General features: G+C 40.5%; 1 long non-coding RNA gene across 1 annotated transcript in view; it reads right to left on the bottom strand.

Annotated features, from left to right (window-relative positions):
- Positions 1 to 3200: 3200 nt before the first annotated feature.
- The window catches only part of LOC134427706 (uncharacterized), a 44620-nt gene continuing 29827 nt past the window's right edge, over positions 3201 to 17993 (bottom strand). Inside the window, exon 4 of the long non-coding RNA XR_010030218.1 lies at positions 3201 to 3269. This is a non-coding gene — a long non-coding RNA (uncharacterized LOC134427706). The remainder of the gene's footprint in view (positions 3270 to 17993) is intronic.

Raw genomic sequence — 17993 nt, 5'->3', positions numbered from 1 at the left:
CATTTCCCCTCCTGTGATCCTTTCCTGCTCCTCCAGCAAAGGTTTCAGCTCCATCTCAGGCCCAGAAGATGCAAATTTCTGCAGAATGAATTGACTTTAGACTTTAAAGGAAAAGCTTTACCTGGCTGCCAAGCACTCCCCAGCCATTGCTTTCACAGCTCTCACACACAAACACAGGGCACAGCACAGTAAAAATCCCCATCCAACTGATATTAATGTGGGGAGACTGAATCTTTGTTATTTATTGAGTTATATCAGATTTACAGCTCACATTTCTGCTGGACTTTTATTGGTTCATAAAGAGAAGATTCCATTTTTACCTGGAAACTGCTGCTTTTTGTGAGGAGGGGAGGAAAGCTCTGCCTTGGAAAGCCCTGGGATCTCAGGCCATGATTTAGAACCATCACCTGCATGATCCTCCTCATCCTCACTCCTGCATCCTCAGCTTTTGATGGAGCCAATTTCCTGAGTGCATGTGAGAGCCTGTGGCTGCAGCCTGGAACAATCCTAGCTCAGTGCTTCCCTTCTGTTGTTGATCCTTTAATTTCCTCCAGCCCACTCCTGCAGGGGACTCTCAGTTTTATGCTGCTCCTTTGGACTAATCATTTACAACCGCCTTGAAAAAAACCAACCAAATCCTTCTCTGTGCTACTGCTCCATGCAAGGGTCACTAATTGGGATGGACTTCCAGCCAAAAGGCACCACAGGCTTAACAGCAATTCAAAACAACAACCTCACAATTCTGCCCAAAGCTTTCTAAGCAGAGCAGTTCTGTAGAATTTTACTCCAAAAATTAGGGTTGCAATCCATAAAATTCCTCTGCAGCGCAGATTTTCACACTTTGAAAAGCCAGGCCAGCAGAAAGTCAGATAAAATTGATGAATGGGTGAAATCCCAGTGCCAAGATCTGTTCTGGTGGTTGGGAATTTACACACAGGGCTCTTATCATGGGCACAGCTCTGGATGTGGAAACACAAACTTGGAAAGTGTCTGGAAGAAAGGCACAAGCTGGATTGGAAGTTTAAAACCAAGTGCCTTAGGGGGAACTGTTACCTAATGACAAAACAGGAAACAAGATGAAATACAGAGGGGACAGACATTAATTCCTCTGAATTATTGATGTTTGGGGTCTGTAAAATGGAGATCAAAACAGTAATTTTATTATGTAAGAAAAGCAATATTCATTTAAGGCATTTTAGTTAAAAAAAGTATTAAAATCCAACTTAAAGCTGAGAATGAAATGCCCAACTCTTAGGCAGCAGCCTCATTAATTTATTTTACCATGTTAATTATGTAATCACAGATGCACATCCTTCCAAATACATTTTAATGGTGTAGCTTTCCTGAGCTGTGCTAACAACAACCCCAACATTTGTGACAAACACACAGACATGAATAATCAGTTATTAGAATTCTTTTTGTATTTCCATACATTGCAGGTGATAGAATTGCTCTTGAAGAATTATTTTATTGCATTAAAGGATACATTTATACAACAGTTTGATGCATTTTACACACCAGCAACCTCTACAAACCATTGCTAAAGCTTTAATAAATGCAAGCACATGGCCAGCAGTGAGAACAAACCCACAGCAGATTTTCAGGACCAGAAAGGGGGTTTGCAGCTATTTCTGGCTGGATCAGAAATAGCTGCTGAAAATCAGCAAATTCAACCTTTCATGATAAAAACCTGAGATTCAATTAAAAAAATATTCTGGTATTACAAACCAAGGGTATTTCAAGATACTTTAGGGATAGAAAGAAGAATTTCGGGGACAGAAAGAAGATTTTAGGGATAGAAAGAGACTTTAGGGGACAGAAGGGAGAATTTAGGGAACAGAAAAGGACTTTAGGGGACAGAAAGGAAACTTTAGGGGAAGAAAGGGGAATTTAGGGGGCAGAAATGAGATTTTTAGAGGACAAAGGAGACTTTATAGGACAGAAAAGAGACTTCAGGACAGAAAGGAGACTTTAGGGATAGAAAGGAAATTTAGGGGAAGAAAGGGGAATTTAGGGGCCAGAAATGAGATTTTAGAGGACAAAGACTTTATGGGACAGAAGCGAGACTAGAGGAACAGAAAGGAGACTTTATAGGACAGAAAAGAGACTTTAGGGGACAGAAAGGAAAATTTAGAGGACAGAAAGGGGATTTTAGGGGCAGACAGGAGGAGCTGCAAGGGCTGGAGGATGCTTTGGGGCCTGGCTGTGCAGGGCACAGCCCATTTATGCTCTGCTAATTCCCCCCTCAGCCCATCAGCCTGAGCCTGCTCTGACTGCACAGAAAATCTCTGCACGGAGATCAGCACTGCTCCCTGCCATAAGATCCTAATTATTTGCAAGGCATTTGTTTTCATAGCTTTTTTGTTGTTTTTATGTGTGCAGGTCGATGGCATTTTAATGCCTTGTTCCAGGGCAGTTTTACAGCAGCCCGTGGCTGTGCTTTGTGTGCAGCATTTCACCTCCACTGAAATATTTTCCAAATTCCCTGTAAAAGTGCTGGATATTTCCTAAGACAAATAGAGGGAGGTTTTTTACCTGCTCTAATTTGCTGTTGATAGGGGAGATAGGAGCTGGGGGTGTGTGTGTCCCTCTGGTTGTGGCTGCTTGCAAAAAGGGTTTGTGTTCATTAAAGGATATTCTTGCTCAGTTTTATGGGTTTTTTTAGTTATATAAACAAATGGAAATGTTTTCATTTCTAGGTTTCTTTAATTCACTTGAAATCACAGCAAGACAAAATATGCCAATGTTCCCCTACCATGTTTTCAGCCCAGACATTGCCATGTGGGGTCTCTAAATGCACAAGAAATTAAAAAATGAGACAATTCAAACTTGGAATAAAATGGAATTGATGAGAAGTTTTTTATGTTAAATTACTTTGAGGGGTATGTAAGGTAAACAAACATTCAAAAGTGAAAAGGAAGATAAAACCACATTTACCAGCATTCAAAAAACCCCAGGGAAATATTTCTTTTAAACATGTGGAGAAGCCTTTGTGCAGTAACATGGCAGAGTTCAGTGGGGCCAGAATTTGTACCCAGGCAGCTCCTTCCCATCCCTCACACACAAATATTGTGCTGAGCACCAGCTTGGTTGGGGTTGGCAATAAATAATTAAATCCTTTACTTATCTGTCTAATTAGTCCTGATGAATACATGGCACTGATCAGCAAAACTCTTCTAAGGTAAAACAGAATCGAAATGTCCTGGTTGCAGTTCTGGAGGGTTCTGTAGCAGCAAGCAATAATGAACAGAGGAGGGAAGCAGCCAGACCTACAAAAGAAATGGGATTTTAAAAGGACTGGATTTAGGGGGAAAAAAGAGGGTTTGCCTTTGTACATAAAGAGCTCTATTCATTAAAAGAAGTTTTTACAAATGTGGTTATTTCAAATAGTCAAAAAGTGTGAAATGCACTTAAAATGAGTAAAATTTGTGGGTTTTCCTATGGGTTAAATATGTGCCATACTAATAAAGCTCTCCTCACACCTCTTCCTACCTCAGATCCTTGGCCTCATTCTGCAGGAACTGAGGATTCAGCATTCCTGGAATGGCCCCTGAGCCTGCAGGGCCCAGATCTGGGGAGATCCAGGGGGATGGGGCTGAGCTGGACACAGGGCAGGGCCAGGGAGCTCCTGGGGCCAGCACAGCTCCCTGGGAGAAATCCCAACACAGAGAAAATCCCACAAATCAGGAACAGCCAAACCCAAACAGGCCAGGGAGCCCCAGCAGGGCCAACTTTAAACCAAAAACTGCCTGAATCCTGTGTAGGTGCTCAGACCTTGTGTCACTGCAGAGTCCAAGCACCTCTCAAGCACATATAAATATACATGTGTATACATATATACATTTAAAAATATTTTAAAATATACATAACTATATGCATATATATTAAAATACATCAAATATTTATAATATTAAAATATATTCTATATAAAATCTATATTTCATATAGATTTATGAATATGTATATATGTGTATATGTGTATATGTACATGTGTATATATACACATGTATATTTATATATATGTATATATCTTTTATATATAAAATATTGAAAATATACATTATATATATTCTATATAAAATCTATATTTCATATATATTTTATGAATAAGTATATATATGTATATATGTATACGTACCTATGTATATATATGCATATGTATATATATATGTATATAAATGTATATATGTATATATGCATATATATTTTATATATAAAATATTTTAAATATAGATTATATATTTAATATATTTATATACATACATACATATCTACAATATACATTTTATATATATTAAAATGTACAAATTTTAAATATATATTATAAAATATACTTAATAATGTATATAATGTATAACATATTTATAAATATATTAAAATGTATAATTAATATATAATATTGTATTTTTATATAATTATATAGACAATATATTTATATAGATATATAATTAATATTTATACTAGATATAACACATATGTTAATATATATTATACTATATAACATATTTATATGTAATTCTATATCTGTATTAATTACAATATGATTATTTATATTAATATGCATAATAAATATATATACACACATATATGTGGGGTCAGTGATTCAGAGACCCCAACATCAGGCACAGCTCACTCCTGACTCATTCCAACAGCTTTGAAATGAAACAAAGATGTTAAAATCAGATTATTTATAAGTTCCCCATTTCCAAGCTCTTGTCCTTGCAGTTCTCAGCCACCAGTGATGTGCAGAAGTTATCAGTGTTTAAAATAAATGTTTAACATAAATGTTTAAACCCATTTCCAGTTGTGTAACTCTGCTGTCAGTGCCACACCTGACATGTAACGTGGCATCTCCAGGGTGGTTTAGGTACAGGAAAATCAGACATTTTGGAAAGCATGGCTTAGATACAAAAATTAAAAGCTGAATCTCTGCTGTAGCAAAACTTCCTCAAATTTTTCACAGCACTTGGTTTAATGTAGCAAGAAAATTATCAGTCCATTACTGAGTTCACATGCACTGACTCAAGGAATTATAATGATATTTTATAAAAGAATAGGGATAAAATCACATATGTTCCAGCCACATGGTATTGTCACACCCTTCACTAAGGTACACATTTCCTTTGCTTCATCCAGCAGTAGAGAAGGAGAATTTAACAGCAGAATAATCTTCATGAATACCAAAAAATAATATATTTTTATTTATTGCTGTATATTTATGTCAGGAGAGGAGGATAGAGGCATGTGTTTCCTGTACACAATTGTGCTCTTTAACAAATAAACTCCAGAGCAGGAATCCCAGAGCAGGAGTTGATGTCTTCTCCCCTGTCCCAAGGGAACACAGAATTCCAGGAGAGCCACTTGGACATCAAACATCAAACCTCAAACATCAAACCCGCCTTTCCAGGTGCCCTTTGCTGATGTTCTGGATGGGACCATGTTGGGGTGAAGCTCCAGAGCTGCTCCCTGGATGAAGCTGAGCCTGTCTCACCCCATGGAACCCCAATTCTGCCTTCCCCACCCTTCAGCCCCTGCAGCCTGCCAGGGTTTGGCCAACCCTCCCCAGAGGAACCACAGTGGGACCTTCTCTGGATTCAGGCACTGTCAGATGTGCTTTGAGCACAAGATGAATTCCTCTCCTCAGAACAGAACATTCTGTTGTGATAAGTTCCCATCCAGCCTGGAAGGTGTTTGGAACATGGGGAGGTGAAAATGGGAGCAGTTACAAGAGGTTTTGTTCAAAAACATTTTTGAAAACATTAAATCACACTGTGCCAGCCACTGAAATTGTTTCCTGCTCACCAAACTCCTACAGTGGTTTTACAATATTAACAAAGCCACAAAAAAATCTGCCTGAAATAGTAGCAGTAATCCTTTAAAAAATCCTTAAAAAAAACCTTCACCTGAGCTGCCCAGGATGGTGCTGCCTGTCCTCTGTCCTTCTGTCTGTGGAGCCATCCCTGGGCTGGCTGTGTACTCACAACTCCTCACTTCCAATGACCCCCTTGCCTCTGGAGCTGCTGTCAGGCTGTTTTTAGTGTTCCAGCCATTTGTAAATCCATCAGGTCACACCTCAGTGTTGTACTTGGTACCCAGATACCATCTAGAACTAATCTGATCCAGGCAGGCTGGGCACAGCTCCTTCCCATCCCCAAAAGGCAGCAGGTGCTGGGCCAAAATTCATCTTTGAAAGCTGCAGCAGGCCTTGTCCTGCTCTGGAAGCTGCTCCCTCCCCTTTTCCTGAAACTTGGCTCTGCAGGAGCCACTCCAGCCACCATTTGACTTCAATCAGAGCTGGGAGTGAGGTCCAGGACTCGTTGAAAGCTCATTTATCCATCCCAGGTCACTCCCTGGCTGCCCAGTAGCACTTTCTGACAGAGAGGTGCTGGGAATGGCTTGGTTTCCCTCAGAATCTGTCTGTGGTACACCACTGTGTGCAGCCTGTGTGTTTATTGGATTCAGAAAACTGATTTTTAACTGGAAAAAACTTCTGGGAATCCAAACAGTGCCCTGGAACTGGGATTGTGGCACAGCTGTGGTGGCCTCAGCCCTGCTCACACAAGTACCAGCACTGATGGCACCTCGAAATTCAGCAGAGCCTTGGAGGCTCTGTGGATCCTGCAGGTATTTCCTGGATCTCTAGGACTTGTATTGACCTCCAAGCTGTTGTATTTTCAGTTTCAATTAGTTGTGAAAGCTGGAGTAAAGCCAGAGTAAGTACACCCACTACAGCATCACAGGGAGATCACCTGAAATCTTGCTGCACTCTGCATTTAAAGAAATTCAGAGTTTAAATTGCTTAGTGCAAGGAAAAAATCACCCCTCAAATCTATCAGCAAAAGTCTCTGCAAATGCTTGGCCCTTAAAATATGATTTGCACCAGTTGAACCTTTCCTTTGATACTGCCCCAAGCAGCTGCTGCAGTGGCTGCCTGCAGCACTGGGAAATCTCCTCACTCCACATCAGTTATCTGCAAATTCTCTGCTTCATCTGAGCCACATAATTAAAGCCAATTTCCAGGGATTTCATTGGTAAGACAATACTTCCAGCTTGTATTACTCTATTACCAGCCATAATGATCTCCAAATCCTTCCATAGCCTATCCATCATCTGAGCTCCATTTCTTGCTCAGAGAGGATGACTTTTCTAAATCAATTTCCCCACCTTTGGAAAGCCCTGTGTCTGCCAGCACTCACTCTCCCTGCTTGAGCCCAATTTATTCTTTTTCAGCCCACCTTGTCCAATAACTGCAGCCTGAGGAAGGGAAATTTATTCCATTTCTTTCCCAGACCCCAATATACATTCAGAAAGTAAACTGACCAAATCTAGAGGAAAGCTTGAAGCTTTATCCTCATTCCTCTGGAGCTCAGCACTTTCAGCTTCATGTCCTCACATTCCCTGAAGTGATTGAAGAACATTCCCCAGACATTTCTGAGCCTCTGTCCTGGCCAGCCTCAGAACTGCTTTTATGGCCAATTTTTTCAGAAGTTTAATATTAAACTGAATGACTTCCTTTCTTTTTTTTCCCAGCTGCCAATTTTCCTTGTCTCACAAATGAAGATTATCACTTTTGCTAATTGTACAGCAAGGCCAGGGATCAGATTAGGATTGCCTCTTTTCAGCATTCATTGTCCAAGCAGTTACAGGGTTTGTTTAAATTTAACTGCAGTTTCTGCCCACCTTTCCAGCCATTCATCAGGGCTGGGCTTTGGAAGGACCAGACATGCTCCTCCTGCAGCCCAGAGCTCAGGTGCAGAGGGTTTGTTAGCTTGGAAGTTCATCTGAAATATCCCATCAGAATTATCCTTAAATTTCAAATCACAAGTTTGTTTTTGCTCCTAATTTCTCATCTCACAGAGATCACTGGCTGACAATATTTTGTTGCACTTTGGATTCAAATGTGACCTAAAACTCTTTGATTTAGTTCCAAAATGAATATTTTAGCTTATATCTTCATCTGCCCCAGACTTTCCTTCTTTCTGCCATTTTTTGGGAAGTTCTGTGGGTGATGGCAGCCAGACCTTGTCAGCTCAGCCTTGGGGGTCTGGATCCAGCCTTCCCACCTGGCCTGGAATTCTCTAATGTCCCCAGAACTTTCTTTCTTATCACAAGTCTCAGTCCTTCCAAAAAGAGCTCCAGATGTTGCAGATTCTTGTTGCAATTACATCTGGCCACCTTTGATTTCTGAATGAGTCCTGCAGAAAACAAGGGACTTCAGGAAAATAAAAAAAAGAGAGAAAAAAGAAGCAACAACTTCTCAGATACTGATGTTTAAAAACACTGTCTGGATGTTCTGAATTAATATTGTGTTAGAAGAAGCCAAATGGCTGCGTGCCAGGGCTCAACCCAAGGTGTATTTTTATGGCAAAGCTATAAACCCACAAAATAAGTGGTTTATAATGGAAATTCTGACACACTTTTAATATTAAGAGCAGAAATGTACTGCTTGTGGCAAGTGAGCATTTGACAGCTGCAGTGCTCACCTGCCAGCTGTGCCTGAACTGAGGGGAGGATTCCTCCCCATCTCCTCCTGCTCCAGCCACACTCTGGGGGCTGATGGCTCCAGCCCTGCTCAGCCACTCATCCTGCAGCCTCTCAAAGCCTTTTCTGGCTGATTACAGGGAGAAAGCAGCTCTGGAGCTCCCAGCAGCTGCAGGGTGGGAGGGTTCTGTGCCACTGCTCCCTCTGAGTGGCATCAGTGAAACCCAAAATCAGCCCTGGAAACTTCCCACCTGAGCTCTGGGTCAGTCCTGGAGAAAGGGGGAACCTTGAGCAGCGTTTAGGATATTTTATCAGTTTGTACAGGCAGAAAGATCATTGATAGGCTGTGGTAATAATAGAAAACATTGGCAACAATGAGAAGGGACTGAAATGAATTCCATAAGCAAATGAGCACTACACCTAAAGCAGTTTAATTTGGGAAAAGACAAGGGACAGTTTAATTCCCACAGGAATGGTACAAGTGGTCACCTACATGAGCAGTCTCCCATCAATAAATCATTTATAACATATAAATATATAAAGGGAGAGCAGGAGGGAGGATTGGATCTGTCCAATGCACTGGTGTGTGCTGGCTCTGATCTGGTCTGGCTCCCTGCCATGTATTAAAGCTGAGATTTCCAAATATAATTCAGGGGGTTCTGGATGCTTTTGCCATCCCAAACATTTTGATTTGCAGTCACATTCTTCAGGTAACCCCAGAAAGGAAGGAGTCAATGTTTGGCTGCCAGAATGGAAGCACAGACCTCTGTACACACACTTCCATCCACAGCTTGAACTTATTTCAGACGGCACACAGCAGTGGCAGAGAAAGGACTGTGAGGCAAAGGGAAGGAAACCTAAACAGCTGACAAATAAACACAGGGTGATGGATTCAGCTCCCCAAGCAGCATGAATGCTTTCTATGCCATAAATTAACTTCTGCCCCTCCTAATGCACAGATTAACTACAGCAGCAAAGAACAATGCAGAAGCCTTTTAAAGTAAAATGAAGAGAAAATAAAAATCAAATCAAACATTACTTAAAAATAATCTATCTGGAGATGAATTAAAACATTTGTGACTCTGAAGCAGAATTCATACCTTTATTTCCAGCATCTGCAATTAACACCTCTAGGAAATTTAACAGAGTTAAATTAATATTCTGGAAGGTGTGCTGGATCCAGTGAAGCAGAGCCTGGGGCTCGCCAACTGCCTCCAGTCTTTAGGGGAGTCTAAGAGCTAAAAAAATCAGCAATTTTTACTTGCATCTTGAGGATATTACCCACAAATGTACACTGGCTTAGCCTGGTAGATTCTAAGGGCATTTATAGCATGCCTAGAAATGAAATCAAATCTAAAAAAAGCCATTTGTTGTGTGTCAAATCACCAGCAGCCTGCTGGGCTCGGATGGGAAACACTCTGTGGTTCTCCAAGGAGCTTCCTGGGCAACCAAACACTGCTGGGATGGAAGGCAGGACTGAAACACCAGTCCAGGACCAAAAACACCAACCCAGGACTGAAACACCACTCCAGGACCAAAACCACCAGTCCAGGACCAACAACACCACCCCAGGACTGAAACAAACCGAGGAACACATGGCAAGAATGGGATGGAGATGGACAGGCAGCACACAAAGGAATCTTAACAAAGATACCACAAGACACCTCAATAATTTGGCAATTAGAGGCTTTAAAAGCTTCTTATTTTTAATCAACAAAATCAGCTCTGATGCTCTGGTGAGCTGAGAACAGCATCAATGTATCTGGGACAGGAGCTGGAGAGTTCACTTTGATTTTTCTGAGATCAGGCTTTGCTTTATGATTAGTTTCACACATTTCTTGGTGATTCCTTAGGTTAATTTTTAAATATAAATTAATATTAGTTTGGATGCCATTGGAAAGGAGCCCCAGCGTGGGTGCAAGCCCAGCTGTGCCTTGCAGAGGAGGAAAAGGAAGGGGATTGACAGCAGCTCTGGTTGCTCCCAGCCCAGCTCTGCAGGTCTCCAGCAGCCCCAGTGCTTTCCTTGGACCAGCTCCCCTCCTTTTATTAGCTCCTAGCTGCTTTTCTGGGGAAGAGAATCAATGGAAACTGGATTTCTCCAAATATTTGTTTTGGTGTAAAACAAAGATAGCCCAAGAAAAGTACTTCAGGCAGAAATCTCATGACTGAAGAATTAGACTGGTAAGATTTTAAGACCAAGTTAAAAGTTGTGGGTTTTCCTGGGTTTACTTTCTTTGGAAGCAACAGAATCCTACAAACTCTTTTTTAGTACAACAATGCTCAGGACCCTTGAGGGGCTCAGCATCACTTTCTGGCACGATTTAAATCAGGAGATTTTCATAAATAATTTTAATTATTAGACTTCAATAATTGAGATTTCAAGACACACACACAACATGAGCTGTAAAAGGTTTAACAACTCAGACCCCTCGAGTCCAGGCAGCAGAAGAGCTCCAATGTTCCCTCCATGCCATGGGAGCAGGATGTGGAAAGCTGGAAGGTCAGTGGAAAAACTCTGTGCCATAGGAACTCCATTTTGTTCCTTTGTGAAATCACCAGGGGAAATAAAGGGATGGAAGGCACGAGCACAAACACAGCCCTGGGCAGGGGGGCAGCACTCAGGGAGCTGCTGCAGCTCCGAGGCTGTGGTGGGAGTTTGGGAATTGGAGAATTTGGGAGTTGGGGAGTTTGGGAATTTGGGAGCTTGGGAGTTTGGGGATTTGGGAATTATTTGGGGATTTGGAGACAGTCATTCCCTGTCTGCAGTTGAGGGAAGGAACCCCAACACTGCCACAGTTTGAGAATTTGGGACTTGGGGAGTTTGGGATTTTGGGAATTCAGGAGTTTGGGAATTCGGGAGTTTAGGGATTTGGGAGCTTGGGAATTTGGGAGTTATTTGGGAATTTGGAAGTTGGGGAGTTTGGGAATTTGGGGAGTTTGGGAGTTTGGAATTTGGGAGTTGGGGGATTTGGGAGTTTGGGGATTTGGGAACTCTTCCCACTCACAGCACTGTGCAAACCCCATTTACCTGGGCATTGCACAGGGAGCAGATCCAGCACCTGGGACTGTGTCCCACAGAGTCTGGAAGGATCTGGGAAGCCCTAAAACCCCTGGGACAGAGCTGAACGTGTCCCTCAGCCCTGCCTAGACCTGGGGAGGTTGGGAATGTGTCCCACAGAGCCTGGAGGGATCTGGGAAGCCCCAAAACCCCTGGGACAGAGCTGAACGTGTCCCTCAGCCCTGCCCAGAGCCAGGTGTGGCCCTGCAGGAGCAGCCTTGGCCCCAAAGCCCAGCCCAGGTCACCCTGGCAGGGACAGAAAATGAGGCTTTGCTGAGCCCCCATTCCCTGTCTCAGCTGAGGAAGGAACCCCAGCACTGCCACAGTGAGCCCAGAGCACGGGAGGTCCTTTCCTCAGAGCAGAGGACAAGCCCAGCAATAATTGTGAAAATAAATATTCAAAACTTGGCTCTCTTTCTTCACCTCCACAAAAAGGAGCAGTTAAATCCATAACTTGAGTTTCAGACTAACTTTTATAAATTATTTCTCCTCGGCAAGAGTTAGGCAGCATTTCTTTGATCTTTGTGTATGAAATACTTTCAGGGGAATCATAGTCAATGTCCACTCTCATTTTAAAGTATAATTTGTGGCTTAAGTATTTACAATGTTATTTTGATGAAAGAGAAAAAATATAATTCATTCAATATTGTTATGTCTGGTTTGAAGTCCCAGATGTTACAAACTGAAGTTCAGATATTCAGATTTTTCACATCTTTTGGAATTTTAAACTGTGCCTATATGGGACAGAATTTTTGCCTTCCCAGGGCTCCTTCCCTGACTGATCTCCTGTTGATTTCAGCATGATTTGGCTTCTACCTGACAGTAAAAGACAGAAATTGGCTAAAAGTAAATTCTGTATCATAGTAAGGATTATTTTGCTTTCTCAGTAACATTATCCTGTAAGTCTATACAGTATAAACCACATAGCAAAGGAATATTTATATATTAATTATTTCCACACAAAAAGGAACTGATTTTTCCTATCAGGGTAATATTATTATACCACATTCATGGGGCTGTCTGAAAAAGGGAAACCTGGGATACAAGGTGGGAAAAACCACTTGGAGCATGGATGAATTGACAATAAAGAGCTGGAGGAATTTCATGGGCTCTAAAACAAAGCACAGCAACAATTCAAACAAGGATTAATACAAATAAAAATTTATATTGACAGAAATATTCCCTAATATAACACATGCCATGTTATATGTATATTAGAATTTATTTTAATATATATAAGTGTATATATATATATACACATAGTATAGATGCATACATATACATGTATATATATAGTATGTCTGTATATATGTATATAATATATATATATTTATTAGAATATACATTTATATGTATATTAGAAAAAAGAAAAAAAGGATTGGGGAAGAATGGGAGCACCTACAACATTTTCATGTTTTCCTGTCTTATTTATGATTGTTTTTATAAGATTGGATGAATTGCACTACCTTTACTTCCATTAGGAAGAATATTTGAAAGGATAAGTTCTGCAACAGCCCTCATGCAAACAAGGACTGGCCAAGGACAGAGCAGTGCCCTTTTTGGGAATGACTTCACTGCATCCCCTCAAAATATGAGAAAATAGAGAATTCCTTCAGGTACAAACTGAAGGCCTGAGAAATAGAGAAAATAGAGAATTCCTTCAGGTACATACTAGAGTTCTATTTGTAGCAGCATTCATCTCATCCACTTTGAGCAGCCAGAAATGCAGAAGGACATCTCCAGAAGGGAGAACAGCTCTGAGGCCACGAGAGCCTTTGTCACCAGAGAATGAATCCTCCCAAGAGACACCAACAAAATTAGAAATAGGTGGCAAAGATAAAGCCAATTAGATGCTTATAAAGTCCAGCCCCATGCACTCACTATCTCTGCTGCTTCCCAAGAGGCATTCCCATCTGGAACTGATTGCCAGGATGCTCCTCACAGGTCCAGCAGTGGCCGTTTCACACCGGGAGGGGCCGCGAGCCCCGAGCCCAGGATTTCCCAGGGATGCACTAATGTGTCAGACTTGTAAAATTGCTCTTAGAGCTGCAGCTCCACTTAGAGAAGGAGGAAACTCACTTTAAATACTTAAGGCTTTAATATCTAGTCCATTACTCTGCAGAAAGGTCTTGTAAAGAGTCAATTATGGGATACTTCTGATTCGATCCACATGCAAGGGAAATCCGCTCCTTTGCCTTTAAAGCTGGGGACTAAGTGTCCTGTTTAAATAATTAGTGACACTTTTTCTTTGATCAAATTGATTCACATTGTTATTCTTTTATGTTAATTTAAAGCTTAATCCATGTAAAATCCAAGACAGATCTTAATCCATCATTCAGAGGGCTTTTACAAAAAGGCACCGTGGTGAGATTGTCCAGAAAACACGACAGGTTAAAGACAGTAGTGAACCAAATTGAAGTAAAATGTTAAAATGACCTTTTTTCTTCTTTTTTTTTGACTTCTAAAAACCTGTGAATGACCAACCCAGTTAATAGCAGTAGCAGGGTAACAATTTGGAAATAATTGTGAGTGGAGACACAAAGCTGGCAGCTGCTCCAGCACAAACCCCATTCCCCAGCATGTTTAATAATGAAGCCAAAATCTGGGCGTCTCCTGCTATTAAAAATGTGTTAATAATGGAAAATATTTTAAAATAAACTGCAGTTACTTTTACTTATATTCTTGTTTTCTCCTCAAAGCTTAGTTGCCCAGGTTACAGGGAAGTTACCAGCAACAAAGTTGGAATGGTTTTCAGACAGAGCTTGTTAAGGTGCTCAGCCAGTAGAGTGTGTAGGAGAAAAACCACTTTCAATATTTATAATTTCCATCCTTTGGTAATATTTCTATAAATCTACAAATGAGAGGCTGATAATACACTTACCTCTATAACTGCATAAATATTTAAGTTTTGCCCAAGCCCATAAATTCAAGAGGCCTTGCCAACTCTTTGGTGCTGTACACATTCAAATAATCCAAATTAGTGTCTCAAAGCTGAGGTAAAAATTTGTTACAATCTTACTGGAAAGTGACCTGTTCATTTCTGGCTATCAGCTACATTCTAACCATGGCATTTCAGAGGTTTTTGTGCTTTCTGATAACAATTCAAGAGTTGTGTTTCCAGACAGCAGCAGTGCTGCTAAATGAGGCACAGATGAGGCACAAGAAATACTTTGCTAAAATACTGCTGGATATGTCTTTAAAACACTCCACAGAGAATTTAAGCCCTCCAAATGTCTTTCTAAAATATTACTGCAACACTGCAGAGGAAATAACAACAGCAAATATGCCACAATAATAATAATAATAATTTTAAAAATCAAGGCAAACAAGATGACTGTTTGTTTGTCTCCATGACAAAATCCTTCACCAAAATTATTTTCTAGAGTGACAAATCGAAGGTAATTGCTGCAAAATTCCCACTTGGGGATGAACAGCTGGGTCTGGAGGACCTCTGCTGTCCAGGGACTGTACAGGCACACAGCCCCAGCCCCAGCCCTGCTCTGCAGCATGGGAACAGCAATTCCTGTGGCTGTACCATCACTGTGAAACTGCCAAAATTAATTCATTTAGCTTAATAAACTCAGGACTTCTGTAAAAGAGTGGCTCAGCCCTCTATGATTTATAAAGTTAGAGACACTGTGAGAATTTCCATAGGAATATTTTGATTTACCTGCTTCAGTTTGTGAAGGTGATGAAACTTGGGGACTTGTGGATATTTTCCTTTCCCAATTTCAAACAGAGTGAGATTTCCAGGTGACACTGGGGACACCAAAGCTCTGAAGATGCAGCAGATCCAGTGTGGTCCCACCAGACACAGCAGCTGCACCCTGGTGAATCCAGCTGGAGAGAAAACCTCCACAGGTTCCTTCTGCACAGAACCACCTCCATCTTCTGGGAGAAATCAAAATACTCAGGAGCTGGAGACAATGGGATGAGCCCCAGGGAAATGGCACAAAACCCCTGGGATCCATCCCCCATTGAGGGAATGGCACACACACAAGTCCCTCTTATTTTATATATATATATAAGTAATGGCTACAAATGTCAGTAAGAAAAAGAATGCCTTGCAATTAAAGCAATGAGGATTTCAGGGAGCATGAGAAAGGTGAGGATTTTGTTCTGCTCTTTAAGCTTTGCACAGATTCCCCTGTCTGTACCGTGCTGAGCCCTGGCCATGCAGAGTTCATACACAATCAACAGACTTATAAAAGCAGCTGGGGTATAGTCTAATCTTGGTTAAGCTACTAATTTCCCTTTATTAAGGAATAGATTTTATTTTTCAGGAGAAGCTGGCCAGCAGAATGCTGCCCCAGCACTGCTGAGTTGTAGCTGCATTTCTCCTCACAGAAAAAAGCAAAGCACAAATTCCCAAGAATATTTCTAAAATTCCCATTCTCTGAACCTCAGAGAAAGAAAAAACAATTCTTTTCTCATTTACTGCTCCTGTGTTGTTCACAAGTTACCCACAAATCCCCAAGTAACAAGTAAAATCCATTGTAGAAGGTTGTTTACCTGAAGAGAATTGGTAATTGGATTTTAGTGTGTTTTAATTCACTAACCAATTGAATCCATGTGTGTGTATTGAAACTGTCACGAAATTCAGAGTTGAGTGCTTAACAAATTCAGTTTAAATGTAATGTAATATAAAATAACACAGTATAACAAAGTAATTAATTAAGCTTCTAATGTCAATAAAGTCAAATGCATCATTTCTGTCCCCACATCAGCCTTCCCCTGCTTTGCTACCCCGAGTGCCACGTGAGGGGAGGCTGCCCAAGGCACTGCTCTGTCCCTCCCTCCACGTCCTGCCCTTGACAAGTCTCCTCCTTTTGGAGGCATTAAATCTTGGCAACATCCACTGCACTTCCCACTTAAGCTGAAGTAAGTCCACGCACAGAAGGGCTCTGTCAACATATCTGGAAAGATGTTTGGATTAACTAACAAAACCTATTTCAAATCTCAGATAATAAAATGTCCTCCTAAATCCTAATTGCAACTTTCCTCGGGTGTCTTAGGGCGGGCAGCAGCTGATGTGCTGCTGCAGATCAAGGTTTAGGTCGGTAAATGCGGCTTAGGGCTGGGTATTGCTGACTGCCAGAGTGGCTGAATAGGATCCAGCCCTCTAAAGGTGATTATCTGCCTAAAGAAGGAAGAAGATGAGCACAGGACAACCTTGTTTGTCATTTTGTGCACTTAATCAGACAAAGCTCATAATGCTAAGAGCTTCTCTATACTAGCAAAAATAAAACACAAGCAGCTTTCAAATAAATTACAGCACCATTTTACACGGGGGAGATCCATAAGCATGCATGGCAGAATTATCTTTAGTTGCTGTTTTCCAGCAGAAGACTTGGAACTGGAACAATAAATCACGTTCCCAGAGAATATGACTTTACTTTTCCTTACACTGCTGAGGTTGCAGCCAAACCTCACTATACAGGACACAAAAAGCAGATTTTTTGTTTTAAAGAAGATATCCAGCTAGAGTGACAGTTAGATAACAAGATCTCTTCTTAGGGTTAAATTGCTATCTAAAAAAAAATAGAAATAGAATTTTCTTTCCAGGAAAATACACTTTTCTGTACTGATATAACACCAGGGATATGTGGGCATTGCTTTGGCTCTGGGTCTGCAATAATAAAAATAAAAATAAAAACATTAATAATAATAATAGTAGTAGTAGAAATAATAAGGCAATTCTAGTGTAATCTGGCAGAATGGTGCATTTCTCACTTATGGATTTAATTTCCACAGCATTATGTTTAAAGCAGGTCAGTGAGCAGTGTCCTGTTACACCTTCCTTTCAGTTTGTTTTACATGACAAAGAAAAGAACAATTCATTTTCATGAAGGTCTCTTGACTTTCAAAAGGGAAAATCTGAGAAAGGAAAAAAAAAATTACTCCTGGTTCTGCTTTAAGGTTAATACAAAATCCACAGCTCTGTCACCAATTTCTGTATGGTAAAACATCTGTGATATTTACTTCACAGTACTTTAACAAAGAAATTAAGCCTAAATTAAATTTAGTTAAGTGCTACTATAAATACAAATGTGGTATTAAAAGCAGACTTGTTCAAACTACACACAAATAAACAGCATTTTCAGTGGGGACTTCACCATTTAAATGACAAAAACAAAACTTCCAAACTGAAGAAGCAATGAAGGTGCCTAAGGAACATAACTTTAATACTAATGCTTGAAAAAATTATAGGAATCAAAATCTCATTTGAACTGGGTTCAATCCTGGAAAAATTACACATTCAGAATTACCAAGTACTTGTTACATGCAGCTGATGGCAACTTATGTTATTCTCAATTTTATCCCAATGTAACAGCAATTCAATTCTTATTTTTATATTGTAATACAAAGTCTTCTCTTGTATACAGCAAATATCTATAATTATAAATATGCTTCATAGAGCAAATATTTAAGCAGCCTAAATTCTGAAGTGAAG

The sequence above is a fragment of the Melospiza melodia genome, chromosome 21, assembly GCF_035770615.1.
Source record: "Melospiza melodia melodia isolate bMelMel2 chromosome 21, bMelMel2.pri, whole genome shotgun sequence".
In the NCBI taxonomy this organism is placed as follows: domain Eukaryota; kingdom Metazoa; phylum Chordata; class Aves; order Passeriformes; family Passerellidae; genus Melospiza; species Melospiza melodia.
The sequence above is the reverse complement of the archived record's forward strand: the minus strand, read 5'-3'. Positions and strand labels throughout refer to the sequence as shown.